Source organism: Podarcis gaigeae, assembly GCF_964106915.1.
Source record: "Podarcis gaigeae genome assembly, chromosome: 11".
NCBI lineage: Eukaryota > Metazoa > Chordata > Lepidosauria > Squamata > Lacertidae > Podarcis > Podarcis gaigeae.
In genome coordinates this window covers 39,345,485-39,372,889 of record NC_139687.1, presented here as the reverse complement: position 1 = coordinate 39,372,889, position 27,405 = coordinate 39,345,485, and the positions used below count along the sequence as shown (strand labels likewise).

Here is a 27,405-nt window from a genome sequence, read left to right as displayed (position 1 = left end):
ATTCACTGTGACACAGAACAATTAATAGTCCATACTTCATTAGTCATAGCAATTGCATTAATTCTGGTAACAACAAAGGTAGCAAAATTCCACTAAGACTAATTTCCTAGCACAATGTCAGCTATCCACCTTCTGGAGGCTCTGAACCTTAAATAGCCCTCTAAGAGGGAAACAAAGCTGGACTGGAAGTGGAAGGTTTCTCATTGTAGGTGTACAAATGTTGCAGCGTGTGTTCCATTTATTGCATAAGTCTCTGGGCAGCAAAAGCAGGAGGTGGCTACAGAGCTGAAGAGAACAGTAAGCTTGGCAAGGCAGCAGTGGGTGAGACGGCTGGACTGGGGAAGGAATACTTGGATGAGCCACCTACTATAAGTACCTAGGGAAGGTCCATCAGGCTGAGGGGACTCTGTAATCCCACAAAGATCCACCTATAACTAAGCAACCCAAGGAACATCAGAGCTAATGAAGAGTTGAGTCCTCCCACCAACATCAGTGGAAGCTACTTCATCAGGGCAAATGGGGCACTGCCTCCATCTGCCCTCAGCCAGCCCCCACCTGCCTGCCTTCTTTCTTACAACCAATCCAAGGGGGTGGCCCTACCTATCAGATTCCTAGGATGGGGGGGGAAAAGCAGAATTAGTTGACTCTGCTTGTCATTGGTTCCAGCTCCACCCTCTATTGGTCTCCTTGCCTTTCATCTTACCAAACTCACTGGGCACCAGCCATCACCGCCTGGCATCCTGACAGAGAGCAGGATTAGGAGGTTGGAAAGGAGGGCTTTCCTTCCTGAGATGTCAGATGACCAGCTTTCAACCCTGCCTTTCGACTTAAAAGGAGAAACAACCTGACATAAACTTCTTTTCTTTTAGCTAGGTGAAAAAGCAGCGGTAACCCAACATATTTCCAGTAGAGAAAATAATTAACACGGGATATATGGAGGAATACACAATGGTTTATTTTAGGACAACATTCCTTTGGGCAAAATTACTTACTTATTTGTAACATGCCATTATCTATTTACCTATTAATGAAGAGAGTGTGGATTTCGTAATTAAACTCATTCAGTGACCAGAGAAGCATTGCTTGATTTCTTGTACAATCTTGATGGAGCCAAAGTGATTAATAACTACTGTGGAAAGTGTCTGCGCAGTTTCTATATCAAATAACCTGGAGCAATTCTGAAACTTCATGTAGCCATCCTTTTCCTGAAAAATCACAGACAAACTTGTTCCCAAGTATACATACTCTTTCAGATACAGGCATCTAAATACATATTTTAAATGTGCATTTGATTATATGCACAATGAGCATAATAAAGGATGATTATATGAAGATTTACTGGCAAACTAAGAATGATGAAGACTCAAATATATCCAATCCAAACATTCAGTTTGGCATTACTCATAGAGCAATGCTCTTCGAGTGCAGCTTCCAAATCTAAATATTCATATGTGATATTTACCAGGTTTGTTTAGTATATTTGTTAAATTTAACTCCAACATTTCCTTTAGCTTCAATTAGAATATGGTGTATATATGACACCATAAGGCAAATGTGGAGAGGCCGTCATGAAAAGGGTACTTGGTACACCTGACCCCTGGGTGGAAGCATTTTAATGTCTTTGAAAGGGCTGTGTGCATAGCCTCATCTGTTAAATCAAAGTGGGAAACGGAGCATCCTGCACCCAGTTGGGCACATGCTTCCCCAAACAGATGGGGATATAAATGGGGAAGTCTGCTTCCTTGAATAAAGTGCATGAGCTGGCTTTGGACAAGAATCTTTATTAGGTTATAGTTTTCAATTTTCTGTTGTTTTCATCTTAAATTATGTTCCACAATTATTGCTTTCAATTGTGTATTCAATATTAAAAATAAAATTCTACATAAATAAAAAGTAAGTTTGTGAAACACTGAAATATTAATTTAGAACAAATGGTGTCCAAGTTGCACAGACTCTGCTTTCTGCTCCTTTCTGCAGTTGGGTCCATTCTCACAAGAATGTAGGAAGGCATCCCTGCCACCATAGAGACAGGGCTGCCTCCCCACCACCTCATTTGTACCTGTGAATGAAGGCAGGGGAGAGGGGTGTCACCCTGGCAAATAAGGGAGTGCTTCCTGCTTGGCACTACTTGTGACTTGCCTTCCCACTCTCACCACCCCCTGCACAGTGTCACCTCCATCCCTCCACACCAGAGATGGGCAGATGTGGAGATACATCCAGAAGTGTCTTGTCAGATGAGGTAGAGCTGCTGGTCAGTTGCTGTTGCTTACTTGGAGAAATGGGGAAAGGGGTGGGGATGTCAGTGCAGTGCAAACACAATTGTGAAGCGAATCCAGTGGTCCTGCAAGTGTGTTTGCATTGCGCCAACCTCTCTGCTGCAACAGCAACTTACCTGCCAAAGCTTCCTATGACTGTTATGGGTGATGTTTCATTTCGATGGTATAATGCAAGGGTTCCCTAACTGTGGCCCATGGACCATTAGTGCTCCATGAGGTTCATCAGGTGGTCCACATGTCTGAAAAAAGACAATTAAAAATAATACAGCATCTGGCACAGTGCATTAAAGTTGCATTAAGTGGTCTGCCATGACCCTCATAAATTTTTAAGTGGTCTGCAGAATGAAAAAAATGGGAACCACAGGCATGATGTATTCTTATTAATGTTTTCAAATGTCTTGTAATTTGCTTGGAGACTTTCAGGTAACAGGCAACTAACAAGTCTAATAAACAGAGTAGAGTATTTATTTATTTTGGTCAATAACCAGTTGAGTCTAATAAACATTAACAATTATTATTATAATACAGTAATGATAATCAGCTAGATTAGCAGGTGTGTACTTTCTTACGTTTTTATAAATGATGAAGACTATGATGTGATACAAAATGTAAGTGAAAATAGAAATGGTTGAAGAATGTGGAATATTTAAACATGTAACAAGTTGTACACATACTGTATTAGCTACAACTTGCATTTCACTATAAAGTCCTGGATAGGAAGCTAGCTTATCCCAGGTCAGACTATTACTTAAACCACTCATGAAAGATTGTCATTGATGTCACCTTCACAATTTTCAGGTAAGAGGTTTTTGTAATTCCTACCATAAATGTCTTCCATTGCCTCGCTTGTCCACCAGTTGTTATTTCCTTCCAACGTGGTATGGTCATAAGAAATAGTTTTGTCAAATGGAATAAGCATCACTATAGTTCAAAATAGCATATTAAAAGAAGTGCTTACATTAGCTAAGTATTCCTTAACAGCAAGTTGATAGATCTGATTTTGCTTTAAATACCATCCTTGAATTTTTACAGAGTCTTTTAAAATCCCCTGGTTCTGCATTTGGATCAAATCCAAATTCTATTTCCGCTACTTGAGGAAACCTAAATGTTAATAAAAACAGTTTATATTTTATATTATGATGAATAAATTCACTCATTAATATTCTCCACATTTCAGCCCTCTTTCAAAATCAATACAATCAATTCCTCCATGTGCTAACATTTAACACACATTGATTAATAATGCCATGCAGATAACAGTTCCTGCTCCACCTCTGTGAGCTCCTTCTCCAGCCTTCCTCTGATTCCAGCTACTCCAAGTGCACTATCCAAGAAGCCTGCCTTGACCTATTAAATTTAGCAAGACACTCTAGTTTCCAAACATGAAATACAGCACAGAGCACAGATGTTTGGAATGTACACAGGAGCGGATTAAAGCAAGTTTGAGACTGAAAGAACTTTGCACACAGCTGCACTGGGTTTCAGAACAAATCTGCATTGGCTTCACTTAGAGCTGGCATGGGAGTTGCGCTCCAATTCCTAGCTGAGAGGCACAGCAAAGCCTTGTCTCACTCTCTTTTGCTTTAAAGTGCAACTGGCTATTTGTCTTCCATAAAAAAGTGGCTTGCCACATACAGTAGGTGCAAAACATAATGTTTAGTGCAACCTCTGGCATTCTCATCTCCACGAGGAGGTTTCTAACTCTCATTATTGTAGGCAAAGTATATGCTCTGCCACTGACCTATGTCCCTCCTCCCCAAGCTGTTGATACTTTTGATTCAAGAGTGGTTCATATGCAATCACATATATGGATGGACAAATCTGTCAAGATTCTTCATTCTTCCATTCTTAAGTTCAATTCTCCACATTTCTGTATCAGTTTGCAAAACATTTTTAAATATTAAATTCTCCTAATGTATACATTTTATATGCCTAATATATAAATTTGTGCAAAGCAATTTTCCTTAATATAATACATTTCAGTATGTTTTTCTCATGAATATATGCATTCTTATGCACACTTTACTGCAGTGTATGCACTTTTATACACCTTACAGTCATATCTCAGCTCCCAAACACCTTGGGAGTCAGACGTTCCAGCTCCCAAACAATCAAAAACCGGAAGTGAGTGCTCCAGTTTTTGAACTTTTTTTGGAAGCCAAACATCTGGCGTGGCTTCCACTATTGTTTCCAGCGCACCTGCACAATTGGAAACCAATTGGAAGCCGTGCCTTGGTTTCCGAACATTTCAGAAGTTGAACAGACTTCTGGAACGGATTCCATTCGACTTCCTAGGTACAACTGTACTTGATTGGGGAACTACATCACAAAATTCTCAGAAGCTCACATTTCAAAAGATGGGTGTATTTCAATTGTTTCAGAAAGTAAACTTGGTAGGTTCACCTTTAAATGCAAATAGGATCCAGTTTCTCCCCCATTCCTATATTAGATGCCAAGATTCTGTGAAAGTGAAACTAAATGCTGACAAAGTCCTTCACCTGGCAACAAAGGAGGAGGGGAGGAGAAGCATGCAAATCCAGGCCTTCACTTCAGCTCATTCCAGCTAATGTGCATAGCACTAAGCCATAGTTTAGTGTGACATAAATTCAGACAGTAAGAATGGTATAATTTGCATGCAATATGGAAATTGATAAATGCTGACTGTTACAACATTGAAAATCCATTTTCAGAGGAGTTCAGGAGTCGGAGGAAGAGGCACTTAAAAAAATATATACTTCATACCTTCCATCAAGAGCTGGGTATCTATAAACTCGATTTTCAAGAGCTTCCATCAGTTGTTTGCCTGTCACTCTGATGACGAGAAGGGCATCAATAAAGGGAAGAATATTCAAAAGGTCATGCATTGTAAAGTCTCCTGCTGGGTGTATTCGATTTGAATGAAGTGTTCCTATAAAAATCAAAATGAAATCACCAACCAAAATTGCAACACTGTTTTGTGAAACTGAACAGATAAACAATTAATGTTGTTTTATTTAAACAGTAGTGATGCTGGTACAGTATTTCAGTGGGAAAATGTTTAAGTCAGGGCACAGGAGGCTACATGGGGGTGGGATTGGTGAAAATAAAGTATCATGCCTTGAATAAACAGTCATGTTTTTCACTAGTGTAAAGCCACCACTGGATACCTTTGCCTTTCTAACTTTATTACTATATTTTGAAAATTTGAGATATCAGGCTATTTGCCATAGTCTTGGAGTCTGGCCTCCAGCTTTCTTTTTTTTAAGCAAGAGAAGTATTTGGGAAAGGTTGCTGTGTTAATAATTCAGTTATTAGGTTTAGTTACTAATGATGCTGTTTTGTGGAGTTTATTGTAGTATTGCATTAGAATTTTATCTGACTTATGTTTATTTTCCCATTAATTATGCTGCTTTCAATGTGTCTTTTATATGAGATCTTCATCTGTAGTGTTTTGTTTTGATATTTTGTAATTTTTATTACATGCTGTAACTTAGATTGTATGCATGCTTTGAGGGTTTCTTTTAAAAAAATATAAAGCAGTATAGAAATGATATGAATCAATTGATGACAAAATTTAAAGGCCACCTGAATTAAGCAATGCTACATCTTGCATGAATAGCTTCCAGCATTGCATTAGCTACTGGATTTCCCAAATTGCTCTCCATTCTTCTAACAGTTTTTGACATAACCATCTAAATGAACATTAACTGGGCAGAGAACTTCCTTTAAAAGATTCTACAAGAAGAAAAATGTTGAAGCAGTTCATTGGAAGCAAAATCTGCAGCAAATTCCAAAGCACCATATGTAATATTAGTCTGGGAATATATAGGAGAATTCAGGCAGCCTTCTCCCTCCATGTGCAAGGGTGAGGGAAAGGGCACATTCCTTGATTTGGCCCCCTTCCTTGTGTCACTGTTACCATTCCACAGCCAATCATATCTGCACTGAACATTTAAAGTGCAAGGCTTTCCCTCAAAAGTTCTGAGAATAGCAGCTTACCCATCAGACAACTACAACTCTCAGCACCTTTAACAAACTAGTTCCAAGGATTCTTTGGGGAGCAGTTTTTCTTGTTTTCCTCCTCTAAAAGCTATGTGCGTGTTATGGTCTGGTGCGTGTTATAGAAAGTAAAATACAGTAATTAGTGAGATGATGCTTTGTTGATTAAATATGCATATGATAAACATTAGTTATGAGGTAAATAATTTTTTTTTTTTTGGTACAGTGGTACCTCGGGTTACATACGCTTCAGTTATAGACTCCAGTAACCCAGAAATAGTACCTCAGGTTAAGAACTTTGCTTCAGGATGAGAACAGAAATCGCGCTGCAGCAGTGTGGCAGCAGCAGGACGCCCCATTAGCTAAAGTGGTGCTTCAGTTTAAGAACAGTTTCAGGTTAAGAACGGACCTCCGGAACGAATTAAGTACGTAACCAGAGGTACCACTGTAAATGATATCTACATGCGTTGGGCCAGGGACAATATTCAAAGAAACATTTTCCTGCTTTATGAGAGATAGAGAGGAGATTGTGCCTCAAAGATTGTGCCTATTACCCAGTTTTTATGCATGCATATATTAAAAGTGGCAGTTGTGATATGTTGCAGACTTCATTGCTGAAGTAAGGAGCAAACCCACACTGATTATCTTGCTTAAACCAAGATTGACAATATCGTCCATCCTTAGCCTTATCCATGTGATATCTGAATGAGGCCTAGGGGTGACATAGCTTTCCAAAATGAAAAGTAGTACAGTACTTACCAAACAGTGCAAAGTGTGTTCCAAATGCATTTAAAATTGGAACCATGTTTTCCTTTAGTTATTGCACTTAAGGCTGATGGATTTAAACAGGCCCCACTAAATATTAGAAGTGGATTCAGTAAACTGAACTTTTTGATAGCTGTAGCAAACCTGTCAAAATTGTAAAGATGTTATTAGTTTTCATCTGGTGCTATTAAAATACAATATATGAACAAAATGTTTTCATAAGGTAAATCAGGTCATCAACCTGTTTATTCCTTTGCCTTTCTGGGGAATGTGTTTGAATGTGCCTTACACATCAACAGCATCCTGTTTTCACAGTTGCCAATTTTAAATATTATACTTTCAGTATTATATTGTTTTTATTAAAATTGATAGAAATAGATATAGACAAAAATTGATTATTTTTCAGTATAGTGGGGAACTGTTCAAGAGTAGGAACTAACTATATATCATCAGAGATCATAAACAGAATGAATGTCATCATAAATTATTCCTAAGTATGCAAAGCTGATCCAATATTTATGAAAAGAACCATCTTGATTCATTGTGTCTTGATTCCCAGAACTGTATAAAGTCCATTTATAAAAGTCCAGTATGTTGATGACTCCATAATATATGAACCAGGAGAGGCTGTGCAGGCCCTGGACCAGTGCCTGGATGCAATGGTGGGCTGGATGATGGGAAATAAATTGAGCTTGAATCCCAACAAGACAGAGGTTCTGTGAGTTAGTGGTTCCTGTGTCTGAGAAACTGGCCAATAGCCTGCCCTGCAGGAAGAGGTATGCAGTCTAATAGGTGCTCCTGTATCCACTGGAGGCCCAGCTGGTCTTGGTGGCTAGGAGTGCCTTTTTACCAGGTTGAGCTGGTATGACAGTGGCAGCCATTCCTTGATCAGGATAGCTTGAGTACATTAGTCCTGGTATTGGTAACTTGAAAACTGGATTACTGCATGCACACTTCCTGATTAATATTACACAGGCACCCTTGCAACATTGTTTTAGTATTTCAGCAGGCCTATGCAGACACATAATTTAGTTATATATACTTGTTTACAATTTTATCTGTGTATTGTTGTATTTTGTACTATTGTATGTGCACTGCTCAGGTTTTTTTTAATTAAGCAATTTATAATTATATATATATACACACAAATATATTTTACAGTGTCATGACACTCACTTATATTCTTTTTTTTTCAATCACACCTACAAAAAATGTTTAAGTTTTAGTTCTGAGACAGTTCTCAGATGAATAAGATTAAACAAAATAATTTCAGACTTGTTAGTAGTGATGGTACTTATGGCTCTCTGGAATCCTAAGGAAGTGACTTTGCAAATGATTAAAAGATGTTCCCTCCAATGGTTGAGAAGCTGCACAGCTTGTCATGGCCTCAGATTCAGCTTTTCTTCTGACTACTCAGTTGGCAGCAAGGTTCCTTTTAAAAGCTGTTTATTTATTTTCTTACATATATATTTTATCTTCCTTCCTTCATGAAACCCAAGGCAGCATACCGGGTCTCCACCTGGATGCAAGGTGGTAGCGATCCATGTTCCTTCAGACCACACCCTGGGGCCATTATAACTAATTAAATAAATATCGATTTTTCTTATGACAGGAGCACTCATATTTTATTCACTATTCTCAATAGTTGACTAGTACAATGCACTTTACATGGGTATATGACTAAAGTGCCATTCGGCGTAGCGTTCTAGATCATGGCTGTTGCATCTTACAAAGTGGACTACTCTACATTATAGCTAACTCACGGAATGATTTTCAGCTGCCTGCTATTTTATGCTGATTACTTATGGTAATTTTATGGAAGGAAGTGTGTACTTGGAGGATGTTTAGTGTGACTACTTTTAGTTATTATTGTTGGTACATTTTAAATTTTACTTGCTTACTATGTAAAGCTACTTGAGAACTTTGGGTATGAAACAATGCATAAATAAAGTAGTGGTGGTGCTAAGAGATATATTTCTTTCCTATGTACTTAGTAGTGTACTTTGTAGTGTATTTGAATAACATTCCAATTTAGTATACTTTTTCTTTGCTACTTGAGTCTATAGCCCACAACTCATGTGGGTGATAGATGGGCAACACAGATGGAGAAGTACTTTAGCTACAGTAGATGTATCACTTAATTGAGTCCAATAATATTTGCTAGCAAGCTGTTACATTCTTGTGTAATTTATTCATCACAGCAGGAGGAAATTTACTCGAATTCTGCCCACTGCCCTCTTAACTTTAAGACACATTTGTAGGCGTCAATCCAGCAGTTATACAAACTTAAATCTCACTAAGCACAATGAATTTACATGTTCATCCTTGTGCACTAGATTATATTACTAGAATCCTGCTAAATTTTATTAGCTTATAGAACTATAGGTATTTACAAACAAAGTTTCTTTCCTTTGGAACAGATTATTTTCTTCTGGACTTTAAATTACACTGCTTGTGCTTGTTTTTAACAGGTAACTGAATGATCAATTTTTATTGTTTAAAATGTATCCATTCATGTTTTAATATAATTTTTGAATTTATTTATTTTGTTTATTTAACAAAATGTATATACCACTTAATTGTTAAAAAAAACCCTGCTAAGTTTACAAAAATACAAAACATAAATGAGTATTTAAAATATTGAATCACTATTAAATAAATTGTTGATTAAAATCAACAAAAGCTAAAAAAATAAATAAAACACATGCATCTTCTGCATGTCTGGATAGGTTTGCCTTAAAAAGATGTTTCAAGTGGGTGCTGAAGAGTACAGCAGAGGCAGCTACCTGATCAATAGGCAGGAAGTTCTAAAGTGTAGGTGCTGCTACACTAAAAGATTGATTTATTACACGTGCAGAACAGTGCCAGTTCCACAAGTAAACACCTTGAACTTGGCCTGGTAGCAACTGGGCAACCAGTGCAAATCTCTGAACAGAGCGTCATTCTGCACTAACTGTGGCTTTCTGATCAAGTACAGTGGTACCTCAGGTTACATACGCTTCAGGTTACATGCACTTCAGGTTATAGACTCCGCTAACCCAGAAATAGTGCTTCAGGTTAAGAACTTTGCTTCAGGATGAGAACAGAAATCGTGCTCCGGCGGCGCAGCAGCAGCAGGAGGCCCCATTAGGTAAAGTGGTGCTTCAGGTTAAAAACAGTTTCAGGTTAAGTACGGATCTCTGGAACGAATTAAGTACTTAATCTGAGGCACCACTACACAAGGGAAGCCTCAACAGTGGCGTAGCAAGATGAGGTGGTACCCGGTGTGGAAAATTTCTTGTCACCCAGCCACACATTGAAATTTATTTATTTTTTTGCCTGGAAAAAAATGGGGAGCCAGAGTTGTTGAGCTTTTTGGGGGGAGCCAAAGTTATTGAGTTTTTTCCCAGAGATCATGTGCGAGGAGTCTGCCTGCCACCCGACAGCTGAGGGGGAGCTGTCGGGCACCAAAGCTTCAGCATCTCTCACAGACATTGAGTGCCACACCACATTTTGTCACTCCCCCCCCCCCTTGGCAGTGGCACCTGGGGCAGACCGCACCCACATTACTCCACCCCTGAGCCTCAAATAAAGTGCATTGCAGTAATCTGATATTGAAGTCAGTAGTGTCTGAACTACTGTGGCCAAGATCTCCCAGTTCAGGAATGGCCATAGCTGTCACACCAGTTGCAGAGGGTAAAAGGTGCTTCTAGCTGCTGAGGTTACCTGGGCCAACAATGCAAGAGTTGGATCCAGAAGAGCCCCCAGACTATGTACCTGTATCTTTCAGTGAAGTACAACCCCATCCATGACAGGCAGTTGACTGTTTTCTTGGACATAGAAGCCACACACGCATCGCAGATTTTTTGAACTACACATGAGCTGTCCACAGGAATTTGTTGATTGGGTGGTCAACAAATATTCCACAGAAATAATAATAATAATAATAATAATAATAATAATAATAATAATAATTTATTTATACCCTGCCCATCTGGCTGGGCCTCCCCAGCCACTCTGGGCGGCTTCCATAGAAACCAAAAATACAGTAAAATATCACACGTTAAAAACTTCCCTGAACAGGGCTGCCTTAAGATGTCTTCTAAATGTCAGGTAGCTGTTTATCGCTTTGACATCTGCTGGAAGGGCGTTCCACAGGGCGGGCGCCGCTACCGAGAAGGCCCTCTGCCTGGTTCCCTGTAGCTTTGCTTCTCGTAATGAGGGAACCGCCAGAAGGCCCTCAGCGCTGGACCTCAGCGTCCGGGCAGAACGATGGGGGTGGAGACGCTCCTTCAGGTATACTGGACTGAGGCCGTTTAGGGCTTTAAAGGTCAGCACCAACACTTGGGAGCCAATGTAGGTCTTTCAAGACCGGTGTTATATGGTCTCGGCGACCGCCCCCAGTCACCAGTCTAGCTGCCACATTCTGGATTAGTTGTAGTTTCCGAGTCACCTTCAAAGGTAGCCCCACGTAGAGCGCATTGCAGTAGTCCAAGCGGGAGATAACCAGAGCATGCACCACTCTGGCGAGACAGTCCGCAGGCAGATAGAGTCTCAGCCTACGTACCAGATGGAGCTGGTAAACAGCTGCCCTGGACACAGATTTGACCTGTGCCTCCATGGACAGCTGTGAGTCCAAAATGACTCCCAGGCTGCGCACCTGGTCCTTCAGGGGCACAGTTACCCCATTCAGGACCAGTGAATCCTCCACACCTGCCCGCCTCCTGTCCCCCACAAACAGTACTTCTGTCTTGTCAGGATTCAACCTCAATCTGTTAGCCGCCATCCATCCTCCAACCGCCTCCAGACACTCACACAGGACCTTCAGTGTACATATTTAAATATCAGAGAAGTTTTAGCTCAGTTGGTTTCAGCAGGGTACTGATCCCTACCAACTCTACAATTCTATGATTACACCCCATATAATAATAAAATAAAATAATTCTAGGATTCTAAAACACAAAATTATGTCTTAAAAAGGTTTACTTCTTGTCAGGCATATACAGAGGCAAGTAACAAGGCAGATACTCTTGGTAAATGGAAACAGATAACAAAACATTATAAATTATAAATTATGCCGAGCCGATCTCAATGAACCGGATGCTCCTGCAAGTGCAAAGAGGTGGGGTGATTTTTGCTGATTTCTCCTTCTCCATGCAGTCCCTTGTGCCCCTGCTCTCAATTTGCTCTAAGGGGTTGGGCAATCCTCCAAAACAGCATGGGAAGTAGAGCTGGGGGAATTAAGGGAACAGGAGGAATCCAATGAAAATTGCCTCCCCACCTTCCATTCCCAGAACTGCAGGTCTGGTTCCAAACCTATGGCACTGCAAATACACACATACACATATTATAAAGGCAATTTTAATACACGTAGTTCCCATTTTACCCAATGGCTGTCATCTGTGATTACTTGCAATGTTCTATTAGTTTTGGTCTGACTTTTGTTGGTTCAGGCTCATTTGCATATGAGCAATACATGCTGTCCTTAAACAGTAGCAGTACATAAAAAGTCTGACATGAATATGCACATAACACAGGGCTAAAAGAATAGGGAGAATGCTGGGTGGAACAAGGAATTTCCAAATAACTTATTCCTAGACAACATCTACTGGTGCTGTGAGTTATAGTAGCTTAGTGCTCTTTGGAAGACAGGGTAAGTGGGCCTCTTGGGGCCTATCATTCTCGCTCTCTCTGCATAGTTGGAGGGTATTCATATAGCTCAAATCAAGCATGCTGTTCCTTGCTCTCAAAGTTTATGTTTGTCTCTTTCCTTGCCATAAAGTGGGGACAGGGGGGAAAAGCACGTTCACAGTAAGAGGCTTGGAATGGAGGCAATGCTGCATTTTCCATCGACAATATGACAAGCAAAGAGAAGAATCCAAACTTTAGTTCATGGGTAGTCAGTGTGAGTCATCCCAGGCCTGACTGTGCCTCACCCTCATCCCTCACCCCCTTCGCCAAATCCTAGATACGTTGGGGTTGGTTGTGAATACTTAGAGGCGAACAAAAGACATTCTACTCATGCTCAAATCATCTGTTCTTCCTTCCCATATCATCATGCTGAGTCCTGTCACTGTGCTGAGGCTAAGCTATAGTGAGCCCCAGCTAAAATTAAGCTCTGGCACCAACCAATACTTATTTTCACCCACATCTCCATGGTTGGTTGGTTATGCCAAGACTGACAGGCTGCCGCTTATTCCATTTTGAGACAGCATTTGAAGTTGCTGTTTTTTAATACCAGAAGGCATTTTATGACTAAGGGTGCAAGCCTATACATGTCTACTTACAAGTAAGTCCAACTGATTTGAATGGGGCATCCCCCCAGGTAAGTATGTATAGCAAGTGGCTAACGTTGTTTGGCTTGAGAGCCGCATTCACCCTTGGCTAGTGCTCTGGGAGTGGTTACTCATATGCAAGCACACAGGGGCATACAACCCCTTCTCATTTCATCTGTGGAGATCAACTGAGGAGAGTTGCTATTCAGTGTTGTTGTTTTTAAGCAGTTTTTCCAACTCTACAGGAAAAATAAATAAATAAATGCAGAACAAACACAAAGTGTGCTTTACACCTTGCTTATACCCTGTATCAGTGACTGTTTCTCTCATACTCAACACATTTATGAATCCATCTTAGTACAGTAACTAACTGGTGAAAAAACAGGAGTACTTTGTATTTACAAGGTCATGGCAAAGCATTACCTGCCCAAAGATGAAGGTTAATAATAATAATAATAATAATAATAATAATAATAATAATAATTTATTTATAACCCGCCCATCTGGCTGAGTCTCCCCAGCCACTCTGGATGGCTCCCAATCACATGTTAAAAACAATACAGCATTAAATATTAAAAACTTCCCTAAACAGGGCTGCCTTCAGATGTCTTTTAAAAATAGGATAACTGCTTATTTCCTTGACATCTGATGGAAGGGCGTTTCACAGGGCGGGCGCCACTACCGAGAAGGCCCTCTGTGTGGTTCCCTGTAGCCTCACTTCTCGCAATGGGATTAGTCACCTGTAATGCACAGGATTGCCTCCTGAGTCTGCTGTTTTTATTGCATGTGTGGTGGTGTTTTTCATTTGCAGCGTCATTTTTACATTGTATGTTATTGTTGTTAATTTGTTGTTGTTTTTTAAAGTAAGCCCCTTTTAAAACTTCATCTGAAAAAAGCATGGCATGTAACACAATAAACAAGTAAGTTTCCTGGATGAAAATGGTGCCAAAGATACAGCAAAAGGAATGCCTTCTAAGAATCTGAGGGAAGGGAGGAACAGATGCCCTAATCTGTCTCATAAAGATTCCCCCCCACCCATTTCCCCAACCCACATTTCCCAAGTTGAAAGGGCCTATCTAGTTATACTTAGAAACACCTCCTACAGGTTCCTCTTTCCTAGACTCCACCTCATAAACATCACTTAAAAATAACCAGGTCAGTCTGGCTCTTATCTGGTGACTCTGGACTAAGACTGGTGTTAACAGTTTTACTAGTCCTGTCTCTGGTGTCTGAAGGAAAAGAAGAGCAGCCTTGCTCCTCAGAAGGCAGATTTTCCATTATTCTTTGTAAGCTAGGACAAAATGGCTCCTGGTTATCAGGAATGAGACAGGAAAGACATTTGGAGTCACACGATCTGAGGGAGATGAGGTGGTGGTAGCAGAAGAAATTAACTCTGGGGGAATTTGCTGCTTCCTGAGAAAGGAAACGTGTGTTTATTTTCTGAGGGAATGTGCAAAAGTCAATTCTCAACACGCCTTCCTATCCTATCATATAGATGGTCATAAATCCTGTTTTTCTCTCAGATAAATTCTTCATAAATAACTTCCCACTGGAAACGGGCCTTGCTTCTATTCCTCCAGGCAAATCATGTTTCTGATATTTCCCCAATGATAAGCCGCACACAGGGCCCTAAATATAACAGCTCAGTGCAACATTATTATTTCAGAAACCATGGCAACAAGAAACCACAGACCATCACAACTTCATCATGGCTGAAGCCACAAGGAAAGAGGAGGCCACACCTCTATCCCACAACATGATTTTTTATCTCTTCAGGATGGGAGCATGGTGTTGTGTCTCATTTTGAAAAGCAATCTCAAATCCAAGTATTCCGCTCACTGAGATTTCAGACACAGCTTTTCCTCATAGGACATGCCACCACTGAGGATGGCAGCTCTATATTCACAAGAAAGGCGACTGTTCTGCAGTCTGGGGAAATAAATAGCCCCCTGCCCATTTGGATCCAGAAAACATTTTTTTAAAAAATAAAAAAATATTTTTGTACTTCAAGAACTGCTTTCACAGAACTGCTGCTGTTTCTTGTATGTGTTCATCAATTTAAATATATTGAAATTAAATATGTTCATAGCCAAGCATCAGAATATCTTTATGTATCAATTGGCTGAAAAGTGGGGGTAGGGGTCACCCAGGGAACATGGCAGCTTAGGCCTATATCTCACTTCCATAGTTACAACCAGAACACTACTAAACAAACTAGTTCAGCAGCTGCTGAAAAGAAGCACCCACACGGGGCATGTCACAGCATGTTTTTGCAAAAAAGAATGGACCATGGATACATATTTTTGGACTAAAGAAACAATTCCAGCATCTGAAATAGGACAACAAAGAGGAGTCTTTCCTGTCACCTAAAGTCTGGAAGTCTGAGTTTTCAAGAGTAGGACTGAAATGACAGCTCTGTTAGCAAAAACTGAAACAGCATCTTACAGTGGAGTGGACCTTTCCAAGCTAAGCTTTTGGAGCAAAGGAATGTGGACACAACCTCTGAAATAGATGGGATTGCTAATGAAACCAGGATTCTAGGGCTGTAAACAGAAATTAAAGTAACATCTCTGGCTAAGGGCCAAGGGCCTCAGTTTAAAATGGAAGACATAGAAAACTGCTATCACAATTTGACTACATAGTGACTGGCACTTCAATAACTGATTTCTGTCCTTCCTAGTGTGGGATTGTGCCTCATATTTGAACCAGGGATTTACAGCATGTAAAATAAAGTGTTCCACCATTTCAGATTCTGGAAAAGTCTAAGTACATCCATGATCTGTGTTGATTGCATTGTTATATAAATATAAATTGCAGCTTGAACAACTCTGAACACATGAAAGTTAGTGAGGGGTTTGTTCATGCTTGCATCAAAGTAATTTGTTTTTCCACATGAATTCGTGCAGCAATTAGCTTAGCCTTTGGGGGAGAAAATATGAAAGAAAACTGGCAAGAGGTAAAAATAAAGACTTTCAAAAATAATTTTCACAGCTTCAAGTCAACCATAGAAAGGTAATAGGGCACAATAAAATATATAGGTAGAATTTACACCGTGTTCTCTGGAAATATTTGAAAGGAATCAAAGTTCAAGTTATACAGGAACAATATCAATAATTACAATACTTGGTTCAAGGAACAGCTGCAGGGCTTTTCCAGCTTGTCCTATGTGTTTGTTGCTCACTTGAAGCATTGAACATTCCCACATGGTTTCTGCTATTAAATCACTGGGCAAGTGTGCAAATCTTGTGAAGAGCTTATGATTCCTTTGTGCCTGTTGATGTGCAAATGGTCCCCTCAATGAGTAGATGTGATCTTTTTTTGTAGAAACATCTCTGTATGTCTGCTGCACCAAGTTTGCAAAAAGGTGTGACACAGAAGGGCAAAGAATGCTGAGAGTAATCACATGAAAACTTATTCCATTTGTATCTGCATGTGAGTCTGTGCACAAGCTATTGCTTATGCTCACAGATACTAGTGTCATGAGCAACTCTTTTGCTGCTCTCACTATACTGTGTCAAGCAGGCATTGTTGTTATATTGTCACATAGGCTGTGTGCACACTGTACCCTTAAAACACATTCAAAACACATCACCCCCTTTGTTTGGTAAAAGGGTTGTTGGGAGTTGTAACTTTGCGAGGGGTAAACTGCAGGACCCAGAATTCTCTGAGGGAACTAATGTGCTTCAAAATGCTTTAGGTATGTACTGTACCAGTCTCTGCATTTAGAACTGCTTTAATTTTCCCTTTGTGATTTGCTAGCAACTGATAAAGTGTTGCTATATACAGTATCATCATAAACTGCTTGTTCCTATCTAGTAAATCTAACCCTATTTAGACGAGAAGAAAAACCTTCCTCTGCCACTCTGAATTGCAAATGGAGCGTCAGACCTTGCATTGTCTTTTCACTTCATCCATAAAATCTGTTTTATCTCAGTCATATTCAACCACCCATTAATATTTCTTCTACAGCTCAGTATTTGACATTGTGGATTAGATGTCTGTTTAGTTAACTGGACAGACACGTGTGTTTGAGGCCAGAACACCCACCAGCCAATCTGGTTTACGGCCTATGACTATTACTGGAAGGATCTCTGAAACAGTATAAATGCAGGTTACAAAAAAAGAAAAGTGACAAATCCTGTAAATGGCTGGACAACCGATGAACATCTTTTGGAACCACTTCTCTCCCTTCAGGTCCCGTCCCTCATCAAAACTACATTTTCTCTCTCTTAATCCTCTTTCCCAACTGTAACTGAGCTTTTACGGGCAACCAAAATTGCCATAAAGCCAGAGTAACTTTACTATGAGGAAAGGCTACAGGATCTGGGGCTCTTTAATTAGAAGAAAGATGATCAAAAAGGAACATTTCAGAGATTTATAAAATGATGCTGCTTGGGATGGAGAAAGTCTTTCTCATACGACATCATCCAATGCAACTTGATTGGCAGGAAATTCAAGGCAGGTGATAGAAAGCACCTTCTTCACAAAATGTGAAGCATTCACAACATGGCTTTAAATGTGCAGAATGGCCACATGCAATCTGTAGCCTGAGAGACAACTATTGCCTTCTTGCTCGGCTTATGTGGGCTTTGCCATGGTGGGAAACGGGACCAGAAGGACTAGTAAGCTGCCTTGACTAATGCATACTCATTAATAAGGTTTAATAAGGTGGGGGGGGGAGTATCATTATATAAATAAATAAAAGAAATCCAGCAAGACTCCACTTATACAGTTACAGGTTACAGACACTTCAGGTTACAGACTTCGCTAACCCAGAAATAGTACCTCGGGTTAAGAACTTTGTTTCAGGATGAGAACAGAAATCGCACAGTGGAGGCGCAGAGGCAGCGGGAAGCCCCATTAGCTAAAGTGGTACCTCAGGTTAATAATAGTTTCAGGTTAAGAATGGACCTCCTGTACGAATTAAGTTCTTAACCCGAGGTACCACTGTATAAGCAATTGCATTTATTGTTTCTTAATTGTTCTTTGTTTACACATTTATCAAAATGTTTATGCCACTAAACATCAAGATATCCAATTGGTGCGCAAAAAAAGAGAAAAATCCATAACATAAAAAGAGCATATAAAAAAGGAGAGAGCAAATTTGGCAAAAGCTTAAAATTGCAGGAGTCCGGCACATTTCAAGGGGAAGGGATTTACAGAGAATTGGATACATAATATATTAGGCCCTGTTCCATGTAGAGGCCCACCAAGCCCCAAAATTATTGTGAACTCTTTTTTAAATTGACAAATAGATCAAAATGTTAAAATAAATCAAATGTGTGCATGATCATTCTTCAGTACTTTTTCTCCTCTCGCCCTGTTGCTTTCCTAATATCCATTTAAATTGTAAGGCCCTTGGGGCAGGGACATGTCTGTTTTTGCCAATGTACAGTGACAGCACTCTATAAACACAAAACCATTCAAAAGTTGTAGCTCCATCTTTTGTTGAAGGTACAAACTGTACGTAATAGTTTTCGATATATCTATACAAAGATCACATCCAATACAATATTATTTCTGGCAGCTCATCTGGCAAAACGCCACTTGAAACATTGCCAGAAACGTCTCTTCGAGGCTTTCTGCTGAGTTCATGTTCACAGTCTTGTGGATAACTCTTAAATATCTGTGATGTTTTGGACAACTCCACCTGGACATCTGATCAAATATTGTAGTTTACTCTCAGCAGCTTTCAGGAGTCATTTTATTTTCAGACTGCACCCTTGTTTTATGTCCTGTGGGCTGCTCTTCATTTTATTGACTGTGGGTCTTTCTAGCAAATCTGATGGCAGATATGAATTCATAAATTTCCATAGGGAATTTTCTTTTATGCAACTCATTTTAGCTATAAAGATCTGTGTTTTGTAGCACTGCAAAGCTAGGAAGGGCATAGGCATCATCAATGCTATGAAAGCCACTCGGACAGTTTTTCCTTCTATTTGTAAATTAATGCAGCACTCTAAACAACAGCAACATTTTTAAAATGAGAATCACAAAAGTTCAAACTTATTTAGGTGAAACCTAATAGGAACTACCAGTGTCCAATCCTTTACACACCCTTTTACACACTACCGCCACTGAAAGCAGAGCTACAAAAGGAAGCAACAGAGGTGATGGTAAATGCAATGGAGTGTGTAGGCAATAAGAACAGCTGGGGATCACTCACAACAGTGGCTTCAGAGTCTCTGACACCATACTATCACTTCATGCCCCAAAGCCCCAGGGGTCTTGCAGCACCTGTAGCACAGAAGCAGAGTTGTAATGAGTACTGTGGAGGCTGTCACTGTAATCAGGCTGGTTAGCCATATTTCTGATTGTTATTTTACTTGGAAGCATGTTCCAGTTAATTAAAAAGAACTGAGAAAATTTGCTACGGATCAGGCTTTATGTTGGCATGGTTAGTATCAGAACTGTCCATACTTGATTCAGCCACTATATAACTTGTTTTTTTTTTAATAAAGAAAAACCTTGACAGCTTCCATCTACAAATCTTTTCTGCTCTGTAATGAATTGCATAACCTAATAAAACAACAAGGTCTTGCAGTATCACTGGATGAGCATTGCTGAGAAAGACAGCCTAGAAATATTTTAAATGACCATTGGCTATACTGTCTGGGACTGATTGAGTTAAGAGTCCCAATATCTGGCGGGCCAAAGGTTACACGTCTCTAAGTCCTAGAGCAGGGATAGCCAATGTGGTGCCCTAGAAATATTGTTGGGATATAGCTGCTACCATCCCTGACCATTGGCCATGTTGGCTGGGGCTGACGGAGATAAGAGTCTATCAACTTAGGTGACCTTACAAAAGCCTTACCCTTCAACCTTCATGCAGTTCCCTTGGCATCTCGTTACCATGGCGGTACACAAGCAGCAACCCAGTAATTGTTTCTCAGGCTGAGAAATTGGGACCTGTGGTACCTGCTGCTGACATAACTTTGCTGTTGGCTTGGAAGCCAATGTAACAGCAGCAACTCTAATGGGTAGTAATTAAAGGCTAAGTTCTACACACAGTACTTTCTATCCCTAAAGAAACTATTTGCATGGTATGTTTTTGGCTTGATAATTTCTCAAGTGTAGGCCTTTGTTCACACTCATTAACAAAGGTCTGATGCAATCACCTCAAGTGGAAAGCTAGTACCCTTCCATTCTCCAAAGGTTCTTGAAAAACCTTAGTGGCTTTACATTTAATTACTTCTTCATTTTAGAATTATAGCTTCAGTTTACCCCATTCCAAAATCTCATAGTGCCCTACCTTTTTTTATTGTTGAATTACATTACAAAAGAAAAATTGAGGAGCCATTGTTCAAAAGAATCTCCTGCAGAAACCAGTGATGCTCATAAACATCTGGCTCTCTAAGAGCATCAATCCATATAATATGGAAAGCTCAAGATCTGCTAAAGATTCCAAGGCCAAAATATATGTGGTTTCCAGAGAGGTTACATGGCCATGTATGAATTGACTATAATAATAACTAGTGAACATGATGACCTGCTTCTGCATTGATACATATCTGTGCTGTTTGAAAGACTGCTATCCTCGTGTGAATTTTGTTGTTTCTATTGCTAATATTATTATTATAAGGAATACTCATAATACAAAGCAAAATCTTGCAGTTCTGATGTGCTTTCTCTTCAATGTGATATTTCTGAAATTCCAGATGGCTTCATTTTCTCCATCTGTGGGCAGACATTTAGTGGATTTGTTTTGGAAGGAGAACCTCACCATTCCAAGCCGATGTGATCTGGACATTTGTAACAGACTCTAAGTCTATATGAGTAGAACACCACTGCTGGTGTAAATAGACCATGAGTGAAATAACAGAGAAAGCCAGCATGAAAATCTTAATAAAGAACCACTTAGCTGGAAAGGGCCTCAGAGGTAGTCTAGCCTAACCATCTGATCAATGAAATATCTGCAGTGCAGGATGAAAGTACAGCTTCTCTGACAGATGGCCAATTAGCTGCTGCTTATACCTCCAGCAAAGGGGAGCCCTGCACCTAAGCAAACTGTTCCACTGTTGAGCAGCTCTTACTATTAGTGAGTTTCTCCTAACGCTGAGTAGAAATTCACTTCCTTGCAATTTCCACCCACTGGTTTTCATGCTGTCCTCTGCAGTAACAGAGAACAAGTCTGTTCCATCTTTGGCATGAAAGCTCTTCAGCAATTTGAAGATTGCTCAGCACTTCCTGCAAGGTGGTGGCATGGAGCTCCTGAAGTCATGAAGCCCATCTTGGACCAGTCACTATCTCTCTGCCTAACCTACTTCACAGGATAGTTGAAGGGATAAAATGGAGAAGGGGAAAAGTGTGTGTGTCACCTTGAGCTCCTGGGGGGGGGGGAGGTAGGATATGAATGTAATAATACAGTAAATAAATCTGGCAGCAGCTGCACAATTGCTTTCAAGTACGGGAACAGCAAGAAGGGCAATATATGAAGAGGATGTATTTGGGTGAGGCTAGCACAAGACAGTTCTCAAAAGCTCCACCTGTTGTCATTTATTTGCTGTGTAAATTCTGGGTCTGGGGGAAAATATTATGCTACCCTTAACCGTCTTGCTTCCTTCTCTGCCTGCCCACACCCTCAAAAATGAAATTTGATGATGGCTGTCTTGTCTCTTCCTTAATGTTCTCCAGCTCTTTCAATCATTCCTCCTATGACTTTTTCTGGGCCTCTTCCTATCCTTGTCTCCCTGTTCTACAATGTCATTCTTAAAATGTAGTGCCTAGAACAGGACACAATATTCCAGAATATCACTGTCCTACTTGCTTCAAGGGTTTTCAAGCTGGGTTCCCATGCCTTTAACAGACAGGAAGAAATTCAGTAGGTGAAGCTTTCCCCATCACATCACTTCTATGCTGGCAACAAAAGTTTAACTGTTCAGCTTATGCATCCTTTGAAACTGTTAAGGGGTAAGAAATCAAGTAAGGGGAGAAAAACGGACAACTGTACTTCTGGGATTTTCAAAATGCTAGCCTGGGTGGTTCTATATACTTTTAAATGTTTGGCATCTTGATTGCCATTTAGGATTGTCTGCAGTGCAAAAACAAGTGTACCTTTCAAGTGCTGGTAGCAGAATGTTCTCTGTGCACAGCATTTGATTCTAAAATTGTTTTCTATGAGTCCAAGCCAACCAAAGCCACTTCCCTCAGTGAACTGGCCAAGGATCATGTTTTTCTCCATCTGTGTAACCACATAACACAAGTATACTTGAACACCATTAGTGTTATTTATTCCAATGAACACAATGATTGCTGTTATTGCTGTAACCCGTAATACGCATGACAACAAGGCAGCACTGCAAGAATACAGGAAGCTCCCTTGTACAGCGTTAGACCATTGGCCCATCTGGCTCAGCAACTACTTATACTGGCTGGCAGTGGCTTTCCAGGGGTCTTTTCCAGCCCTACCTCAACTTAGATTGAACTTGGAAACTTATGCATGCAAAACATCTCCTCTAACACTAACTTGCAGCCTTTCTTCCAAGGAAACATAAGCTATAGCACTGGCATAGTTAAATCCTTATCATCAATCAGCTCACCTTTCTGCATTAATTACAGCTCCTTTGCCTTCCAAAATATGGTCCCTTCTATGCCGTGGTTAGCACAGCATGCCAATTTGGTTTCATTGCTTCATTTTGAGTGGTGTGAAAGGATTCTGCCATATACATCAGAACACCATCTTCATTCATTCATTCATAGTAGAGATGAAGGATTAAGGTATGCTACGGTGTTTATCAGAGCCTATTCTGCCCAACAGGTATGCATTGGGCAGAGCCATAGCTATGCGGGGGGGGGGGGGGAGCTGGGTTTTTTTTAGCCCATGTAGGGCCTCCAGAGAGGTCCTCTGTGTGTGTGTGTGTGTGTGTGTGTGTGTGTGTGTGTGTACACAAATGTGTGTTGGGGGGGGATGCCAAACTGCATCTTTGATCCGGTTAAAAGAAAGCCTAGTTTTCCCCTGGCATCAGGAAAGGGCAGGAATTCAGATTACAGAGATTTTCCAGTCACGGGATTATTCCTGTTGGTGCTCCCAAGGCCTAGCTTCTTGCTGGGAAAGCCTCTCCTCCTACCAAAGGGGAGGAGTTGTGAGCGGGAGCTGGTTCCCGAGTCAGCGGGGGGGGGGGGGGCGTATTCGGCCCCCTGTGTCAGTTATCCTGGCTGCCTTGCCGCGCCTTTCAGCCAGCCAATAGGGCTGGCTTGAGGGCGGGGTTTAGCTGCATTTAAGAGGCTGCGGCAGCCCATACCCTCACATGACTCCTGGTGATATCAGGGGAAGCTTTCAGTTGTATTTGCATCAGCAAGCTCTACCCACTGGTTGTTAACCCTTGAGTGACTCCCTGCTGAGCGGGCTGGAGTCATATATAGATTGTTTGCTCCATTGCCTAAGCCAATACCACTCACATGCTGTAACCAATAAAGTTGTGACCTTCTTTAGCCCATTAACCTAAAATACATGGGTCCTTGTGTCTTATTTATCTCTAAGCGGGTGGCGGGTCCTCGACTCACAACCAATCAATGCAATACATGTAGATGCCTTTCTTATAAAACCTTTTCAATTTAGAAAAGAAGGCAATTCAGATGTGCTACACATTAACACATTTCAGATATGAGGTTCAGCTTCAATTTCCTTATGGGTGAGAGCACCTCTGTTCCACTGCTGGCCCTAAACAACTGACTGCTCCCCATGTCATGCTTCAAGGAAAGTATGTGGGACTGCCTTTGAAGGCAGTTTGGGAAATGCAGCTACTGCAAAATGCAGCTGCCAGAGTTTTGGTGGGCCTAATGGTACAAAACCATATGACACCAATGCTTAAACAGACACCACTGGCTGCTTATTTGCTACTGCGACCAATTCAACTTGGCTGTGAGTTCTGGAAGACCTGCAACCTGTTCTCTGCTTTCCAGACCTTTTCCCACCTGGCCTGGGAGGCTGTGGCCCTGATTGGCTGTCTCTTAGTGTAGACCCAGGACACTGAGTCTGAGCTTCTGTAGCTGCTGCCTGCCATGAAACACCACTGGCAGGATTGGCAGCAGCAACAGCAGATATTTTAATATATTGTAACCTGCTTTGAGATGTCTTCTTAAAAATATAAAGCAGTATAGAAATGAAATTAATAAAAATAATAAAAATACACAGATTACAGCCTAATTACATGAAGGAACACCTCTTCCTATGATCTGAGATCTGTTGAGGAGGCCCTTCTGCTAGTTCCAATGCTTAGTGACTCATCAGAAAACCTTCTCAACAATAACACCCGGGTTATGGAGTACACCTCCCCCAAAGAATCAGCTGTTGCTGATTTTTCAGTGCCAGCTGAAGACTAGCAGTTTTCCTCAGGCCTTTCAAACACTAAGGAACTGGCCTGCAGAGTGATATACTGACAGATGGTTGAAGTTTTATTTAACTATACTGAATGGTTTATTTTGTTTTAATGTTTAACTGTTTTATGTTTTATAGCTGTTATATCCTGCCCATCTTCAAAAGTACCCAGGCTGGATAAGTCTCAAACACAAACTGATTAAAATAACAACCACAGTCTATGTTGTATGGATATTAGTCAAAGAAACCTAAGTACTGACTTTCTGGATCAAACTAGGCCCACCATTTTCCTTCTAGCAATAGCCAGCCAGGAGGTGCTCACAAGCGGGGTATGACAGCAAAACACATCATTTGTTGGCTGTACCTTCCTGTGCTCATGGAACCTGGGATAGTAATTGTTGTAATTATTCCCCATAAATTTCTCTTCTTCTTTTTTTTAAAAAAGATCATCTAGTGATAGTAAAACCAAATTTGTGATTGTGAATTCAGTACATTGAATTAAGTGTAGAACACAACACAACCTTCCTGAACCTGCAGCCAGCCAGTTTCATTGGGTGACTCTGAATTCCAGTGTCATGTTTTTAGGCATGTTAGGCAGATGTGTCACAGGTGGCCTTTAAGGGCAAGTCTCCATTTTTCGAAAGATTTTTGAAAACATTTTTTAAAAGTCAGCATTTCCCGGGTGATAACTGGTGCATTATCACCCGGGAAATGCTGACTTTTAAAAAATGTTTTCAAAAATCTTTTGATAACTGGTGCATTCCCCTTCATGGATCACTGCCTTGCCGTGGCGAAGGGGCTTGAAGAACTCAGAGAAGCTATGAACTATGCCGAGCAGGGCACCCAAGATGAACAGGTCATAGTGGAGAGTTTTGACCAAACGTGATCCACCTGGAGGAGGAACCGGCAAGCCACTCCAGTATCCCTGCCAAGAAAACTCCATGGACGAAGACAACAGGCATATAAAAGATATGACGCTGGAAGATGAGCCCCTCAGGTCGGAAGGCGTCCAACATGCTACTGGGGAAGAGCGGAGGGCAAGTACAAGTAGATCCAGAGCTGATGAAGCGGCTGGGCCAAAGCCGAAAGGACGCTCAGTTGCGGATATGCCTGGAAGCGAAAGGAAAGTCCAATGCTGTAAAGAAAAATATTGCATAGGAACCTGGAATGTAAGAACCATGAACCTGGGTAAGTTGGAGGTGGTCAAAAATGAGATGGCAAGAATAAATATTGACATCCTGGGCATCAGTGAACTAAAATGGACGGGAATAGGTGAATTCAGTTTGGATGACCATCATATCTACTACTGTGGGCAAGAAACCCGTAAAAGAAATGGAGTGGCCCTCATAGTCAACAAAAGAGTGGCGAAAGCTGTACTGGGATGGAATCTCAAAAATGATAGAATGATCTCGATACGAACCCAAGGCAGACCTTTTAACATCACAGTAATCCAAGTTTATGCACCAACTACTTGTGCTGAAGAAACTGAAATTGACCAATTCTATGAAGACTTACAAGACCTTATAGAAGTGACACCAAAGAAGGATGTTCTTCTCATTATAGGGGATTGGAATGCTAAAGTAGGGAGTCAAGAGATAAAAGGAACAACTGGCAAGTTTGGCCTTGGAGATCAAAACGAAGCAGGGCAAAGGCTAATAGAGTTCTGTCAAGAGAACAAGCTGGTCATCACAAACACGCTTTTCCAACAACACAAGAGACGACTCTATACATGGACATCACCAGATGGGCAGCATCGAAATCAGATTGATTATATTCTCTGCAGCCAAAGATGGAGAAGCTCTATACAGTCAGCAAAAACAAGACCTGGAGCTGACTGTGGCTCAGATCATCAGCTTCTTATAGCAAAATTCAAGCTTAAACTGAAGAAAGTAGGAAAAACCACTGGGCCGGTAAGATACAATCTAAGTCAAATCCCTTATGAATACACAGTGGAAGTGAGGAACAGGTTTAAGGATTTAGATTTGGTGGACAGAATGCCTGAAGAACTATGGATGGAGGCTCGTAACATTATACAGGAGGCAGCAACGAAAACCAACCCAATGAAAAGGAAATGCAAGAAAGCAAAGTGGCTGTCCAATGAGGCCTTACAAATAGCGGGGGAGAGAAGGCAAGCAAAATGCGAGGGAGATGGTGAAATACAGGAAATTGAATGCAGATTTCCAAAGAATAGCAAGGAGAGACAAGAAGACCTTCTTAAATGAGCAATGCAAAGAAATAGAGGAAAGCAATAGAATGGGAAGAACGAGAGATCTGTTCAAGAAAATTGGAGATATGAAAGGAACATTTCGTACAAAGATTTCTATAATAAAGGACAAAAGTGGAAAGGACCTAACAGAAGCAGAAGACATCAAGAAGAGGTGGCAAGAATACACAGAGGAATTATACCAGAAAGAAATGGATGTCTCGTATACCCCAGGTAGCGTGGTGGCTGACCTTGAGCCAGACATCCTGGAAAGTGAAGTCAAATGGGCCTTAGAAAGCACTGCAAATAACAAGGCCAGTGGAAGTGATGGTATTCCAGCTGAATTATTTAAAATTTTAAAAGATGATGCTGTTAAGGTGCTACACTCAATATGCCAGCAAGTTTGGAAAACTCAGCAGTGGCCAGAAGATTGGAGAAGATCAGTCTACATCCCAATCCCAAAGAAGGGCAGTGCCAAAGAATGCTCCAACTACCGCACAATTGCACTCATTTCACACGCTAGCAAGGTTATGCTTAAAATTCTACAAGGAAGGCTCAAGCAGTATGTGGACCGAGAACTCCCAGAAGTGCAAGCTGGATTTAGAAGAGGCA

General features: G+C 40.8%; 2 long non-coding RNA genes across 4 annotated transcripts; one reads left to right on the top strand and one right to left on the bottom strand.

Moving 5' to 3' along the window:
- Positions 1-622: 622 nt before the first annotated feature.
- Positions 623-14,942, bottom strand: LOC310827547. Of its 3 annotated transcripts, XR_014556390.1 has the most exons (7): positions 14,370-14,942; positions 12,385-12,482; positions 7,014-7,163; positions 5,841-5,990; positions 5,019-5,184; positions 2,393-2,515; positions 623-2,059 (listed from the first exon to the last, which is right to left on the bottom strand). It is a non-coding gene; the product is annotated as an uncharacterized lncRNA (long non-coding RNA). The 3 variants fall into 3 exon arrangements; XR_014556391.1 differs by having other exon boundaries at positions 626-2,515; XR_014556392.1 differs by lacking the exon at positions 12,385-12,482 and having other exon boundaries at positions 627-2,515.
- LOC310827575 lies at positions 12,479-15,248 on the top strand. The gene is made up of 2 exons (XR_014556429.1): positions 12,479-13,287; positions 14,940-15,248. It is a non-coding gene; the product is annotated as an uncharacterized lncRNA (long non-coding RNA).
- The last annotated feature ends 12,157 nt before the right edge of the window (positions 15,249-27,405 follow it).